Here is a 6,026-nt window from a genome sequence, read left to right as displayed (position 1 = left end):
ATTTCTTCTGATAAAAAAATGGCGCTTTGACGCGACCACAATTTTTGCAAGAAAATTTCAGGTTTTGTTGGAACATTTTGGTTTTTTGTCAAAAAAAAAAAAAAAAAAAAAAAAAAAAACCAATCACTGCCAACTTGTTCAGTTTTTGGGCTCCAAACCCAAAATATTTTGAGGAAACTTTTCTTCATTTTTGGTTTTAATTAAAATACCTTTTAACCAACTCTGTACAGAACTTGTATATATGCTGAAGACACACATACCCATGGTTTCGGCATATACCTGTTTGCCTATACAAAATCAGTGCAAACTGCTGCGTGCGCCACACTTTTGAAAATCAGGGCACTGATTTAGGTGCCGAAGTGTGTATTTAGGAGCCTAGTTTCAGAAAACCACTTTGAAATACAGTGGCTTTAGCACCCACAATTATTTGCAAACACATACCTACATTATACAAATACATATAATATTCATACAAATATCTCTCTACAGCACACTTATATTTAAAGCAAGCATACACACCTAAACATATGCATGCACCTACAGTATATGAATTCCAATAACACATAGCTACAACTGCAATGTATACATACACTCGTACACATGAATAGAGACACATATACCCATATAAATAGGACTTGTAAATAGCAGAGACTATTAGAAAATGATTCTCTCTGTGGAGAAATGGTATCTGTAGATTTTGTTAAATTCTGCAGGAAAATATATGTCAGCTTACTGATATGTTGAAGACCGAGCAATCACTAGATATGTGGAATATCAATGGGTGGTAACTTTGCCGAACCAGGCTTTTCAGCTTTTAAAATTTTAAAGTGGAAACTTAAAAAAAATCCCACCCTTTCTCAGCTACAACTGTTTAAATGATCTGTCACACACACACTCTCCTTTACAGCAACACAAAGTTCTGACCACTTTCAAACAACACATGATAAACTGATACGTTCACTGTACTTAAATAGTGAACATTTTTTATTCGTGTCAGCCACAGGCCAAAAACACTTTTCTGTGTTACCTAGCTCTGATTTTAATCTAAATTATTCCCTGACACAGTGGTTGGTCACTTTCCTGCTTGTGTCCTAAAATACAGACATATAAATCAAAGCAGTTATATAACCAGGCTTAAAAGATATTTTAAAAGTCCGTAAAGCTCTCTGTATAGTTTCAAGGAATCTTTATCATTAGGCTAGGTAGCTAGAGATTGTGTTGTGGGTTCAAATCCACAAACTGTAACAATGTAACAACTATTTATTTAATTTAGTTAGTTTATTAATTTAAGTATTTATTTAAAATAAGGACATCAGTTGCAGGATTCTAAAATTCTGCTCTCAGTGTTTACAATCATCCTGAATGTGATGGGATTCCGGCTGTTGTTTATTCCTACAGAGAAGATACTTAGAAAAAATGCCATTTATAAAATTTTACATACCATATTTTCGGATCAACTCTGAACACCAAAAGGACTGAGTTGTATAGAGCAACAGTGTGTTACTAGGTGTGTCATGTGCAATAGTAACAAGACGCCTAAGGACAGCCTGTTGTAGAGTAGACCACAGCTAACCTGAGATCTCCAGGTGGTTTAAATAAACATGCTTTCATTGTTTGAAATTAATTCTGTGAGTGCCTAATGCAAGTAATTAACAGAGCCAGGAAACTGAGTGAGAGTTTATGCAGAGCTGGGTACATTTCACGAATGCAGAGCTCTATCAGATTTTTCTAAGCCTCTGTCCCCGTTGTACTTCCAAAGAAAGATAAAGCAGCACTTGTTCACAGCAAACTTAGAGATTCGTGGGCCAGATCCTGAACTGAATAAAGGTTCATTGACTTTAAAGGTGAGGATTTACACCTGGGGAGGATTTGTCCTATGAGTTTCTCCTGAGCCATGCCCAAGAGGGTAAAACAGGGAGTGACACCAGACAACAGGGAGAGTCTACAACAAACAGCCAGGCTGCGAAAACTTGGCATGAGTTCTTCCCATCCAGAATCTTCCAAAGAATAATCTATATACCCTGTATGTGCATGTCCTAGGCCTGATCCTCATCTCACCTACACCTATTTGACACAGGAGAAACTGCATGGACCTCAGTGGAGTTGCCCCTCATTTGCACTGGTGTCAGCAGGAGGAGAATCAAGCTGGCCGTATCTAATGCCGAGAAGCTAAGTTGTCCTGCGTCCAAGGAACACGGTAAATGGTGAGCTTGCAAACCAGCTACTTGCATGCATTTGTCACAATTGTATCTCCCCAGTAGTTCCCCAAGGGGGACAGTATGAACATACTTTTGTCTACCATTTGATTTTTTTGACCAAAAAATGGATATTTGACGGAAAATAAATTTTTCAGAGACATATTATCAGAGAGGTGTCTGTCTCCAGCGGTGTATTATATAACTCTCTCTCCCACAGTATCGCCTTGCAACACGCTGGGGCATTGCAGCAGTTTTGCCTCAGTTTCCCTTTGGTCTTCCATGATTCCACCCAACAGGCAATGCCTTCTAGGCTGCGTCAGTGGCCTCCAGCCAAGCCACATTTCCTTCCACCCCTTCCAGGGTACCAATGGCTACAGGCCTGACCCTTGGTCTGTAAATACTTCTTCCTCCACTGTTTCAGGGCTCCCCACATTCCTTCTTCCCCTCGATTCCAGGGGATTCTCTGGCCCGAGGGGTGGGGAGAAGGAATGCATCCCGAGATGTTTTGCTGCCTAATCCCATTACCTCCTTAGTGTGGTGTGGAACTCAGTCCCTTTATTTCCCTCCTGACTTTATGCCTTACGCAGTGGCTTTCAGTGCTGGATGATCTGATTGTTACATTCAGAGATCCCTCCTGTGTAGGGAATTGCTGCTGGTGCAATGCTGGACAAGGTGGTCCCTTGCGCCAGAGCTGTGCTTCTTGACATAAAGGTGCGGGGTGAGGTTTTCAGAGCAGGGCAGAGCAAGGGTCTGTGGGGGCTGATTCCCTGATGGTGCAGTGTCCTTGAGGGATCTTAGAACAGCTGCCCCCCTCCCCAGCTGAGAATAAGCGAGTTGCAATCAGGTCCCTGTAAAATGGGCGTGGGTTCTGTAGGGGCCCAGCAGATAGCTGGGCCCTTAATTTTTGACCTGTTCCGATATCCAATAATGTCCAATCAGTAGATTCCCCTCAGATAACACCCTCCCCCAACACCCACATCCAACACCCCTCCATTACAACCCCACTCCCCATCCCGTCCTTTAGACATTAAGACCCACAAGACTGTGGCCAAATTTGAGCAACCACCCAGCTCTGTGAAGTATCCCGGGAAAGAACCTGCTTCCCCTTTTGCCTCTCCAGGTGCGCAGGGCAGGAGCAGATTCCCTCTCCCCATAGGTGCAACAGCGGCAGAAGGAGCCCAGGTGGGGTCTCTCCTTTCTGGACTTCAAGCACAACACACTGAGGCTGCCCTTACAGCTGGTCTTGCCACAGACTTAATACTTACTCTAGTCACAGGAAGGGAACAGTTCCAATGCGAAAGGCCTGTCTGTGGATCAGTGTTAACCCTAGCGTGTCCCCTGAGCTCTGCAAGGCACTGCTCAGGTAGCTGCAAGCCTCCTCTGCCGCTGTTTCTCTACCACTCTGGCCTTCCACAGTCTTCATTCCAATTTCACCCTCCTGTAACTCCACTGAGTGCAGCAGCTGAGCCATTGACACTGCCTGACAACTGACATTACTCTTAGAGGTTCTCTAGTGCTGCCCTGGATGCTCTGTGCTGCGCCTTTCGCTCTTGAATCACTGCAGAGCAGAGAGAGGCAGAGGAGCTCAGTGTGATCAAAGCTATTGCAGCAAAGTAGGATCTGTTAGCAGCAATAACGCTGCTCCTGTCACTGTTGTAAGCACCGAGGCGGCAGAGGCTCAGGAACAAAGCACGCCCTGGATGTGCAAAACCCATCTTCATAACAGGGAGTCAGTGATTGTTGCAATTGGGGCATAGGAATTTTCCCCACTGGCCCTGCACTCGTGGTCAGCAAGGTACGGCAACGCATCCCATGCTAGAACCAAAGGAGCTATGCTGATGTACACCTGGCCTCTGAGGTTTTGTTGCTGCACAAATTCCAGTTGAGTCCTTTGTCATTTGTGTTCCTTTCGCCGTCACCAGCACCACATTCTTTCAGCCCTACTTCTCTAGTCTGATTGGTCCATTTTCTAATTCTACTGTGCAAAACAACTCCAGTCCAGATAACCTCTGCTGTACTAGGCAGCTGTGAGGTGGCAGGACTCAGGCTGAAAGCTTATTCGTTAACAGAAATGACTGAATGTTTGGAAGAGCTCAGTAACAGAGAGGCAGTGTGATCTTGTGGATAGGGCACTGGACTGCAACTCAAGAGATTGCAGATTTGTTTTCCCCAGCTCTGCTGCTGGCCTGCTGATTGACCTCTGGCAAGTCACTTTACCTTTCCGTGCTTCTGGCTTCTCTATTTTGACTCTAAGCTCATCAGAGCAGAGACTGTTTCTCACTAAATGTATGTGCAGCACCTAGCGCAAAGGGGTTGGTTAGGGCCTCTAGGTGCTTCTGTACTATAAATAATAGTAACAGGGTAGCACTTGAGTCAGTTTGCCTAGCTGACACTCTTGCGTTCACCTACCCCACTAGGTTTATCTCTTCATTTCCTGCCTTAGCACAGCAGAGACAAAACAGGCCAGAGGGTAAGTGATGCAGGTATTCTAGGAATAGAAGCCTGCCAGAGGACCAGTACAACCCTTCCTATCACATAGGGTTGAAACTCCTTTTTGGCAGTCCAAGTATAAACAGAGAAGCTTTTAACTCTCCTACTGGATCACTTCTTGATTTTGAAGCTAACCAAGCATTAGTTTAAGATTCCTGATTTTTTAGTCTTGGGTTGTGTGGCTGCTGTTGTGTGGTTTTTTGGGTTTATTTTTTTGTTAAAAGTAAGCAGCATCCCTGAAAATGTCAGATAAACAGAGCAGCCTAGCTTATGCAGCTCTAGGATCTACACCCATCTGGTTTCCAGCCACTTTTCTAAAAATTTGTTTTCAGGATCAGAGTTTTTAAGCCCTGTAACAAAACAAAAACAATCCAGAGCTTCAAAATCCAGAGCTATCTCATCCCTCTAGCCCCATATCAGTTTGTAGGGTTTGTTTCCTGCTTCCTAGCTTTTCTGGACACCCACAGCAAGTTCGCAGATGATGCTAAGCTGGTGGGGAGATATGCTGGAGGGTAGGGATCGGATACAGAGAAAGCTGGACAAATTGGAGGATTGGGACCACAGAAATCTGATGAGGTTCAACAAAGACAAATACAGAGTCCTGCTCTTAGGACAGAACAATCCCATGCACTGCTACAGACTGGGGACCGACTGGCTAGGCAGCAGTTCAGCAGAAAAGGATCTGGGGGTTACAGTGGTTAAGAAGCTGGATATGAGTTAGCAGTGTGCCCTGGTTGCCAAGAAGGCTATTGCATAATGGGCTGCATTAGTAGGAGCATTGCCAGCAGATCGAGGGAAGTGATTATTCCCCTCTACTCGGCATTGGTGAGGCCACATTTAGAGTATTGTGTCCAGTTTTGGGTCCCCCACTACAGAAAGGATGTGGACAAATTGGAGAGATTCCAAAAGAGGGCAACAAAAATGATTAGGGGGCTGGAGCACAAGACTTATGAGGAGAGGCTGAGGGAACTAGGCTTGTTTAGTCTGCAAAAGAGAAGAGTGAGGGGGGAGTTGATAGCTAACTACCTAAAAGGGGGTTCCAGGGAGGATGGAGCTAGGCTATTCTCAGTGGTAGTAGATGACAGAACAAGGAGCAATGGTCTCAAGTTGCAGTGGGGGAGGTCTAGGTTGGATATTAGGAAAAGGTGTTTCAGTAGGAGTGTGGTGAAGCACTGGAATGGGTTTCCTAGGGAGGTGGTGGAATCTCCATCCTAAGAAGTTTTTAAGGTGCAGCTTGACAAAGCCCTGCCTGGGATGATTTAGTTGGGGTTGATCCTGCTGGGACCAGCGGGTAATGATCACTATATATTTTTTATTTACTGTTTGCATTGTGGTATT

Source organism: Emydura macquarii, unplaced genomic scaffold (assembly GCF_026122565.2).
Source record: "Emydura macquarii macquarii isolate MOO-44397 ecotype Brisbane River unplaced genomic scaffold, CSIRO-AGI_Emac_v2 contig_499, whole genome shotgun sequence".
NCBI classification, from domain to species: domain Eukaryota; kingdom Metazoa; phylum Chordata; order Testudines; family Chelidae; genus Emydura; species Emydura macquarii.
The sequence above is the reverse complement of the archived record's forward strand: the minus strand, read 5'-3'. Positions refer to the sequence as shown.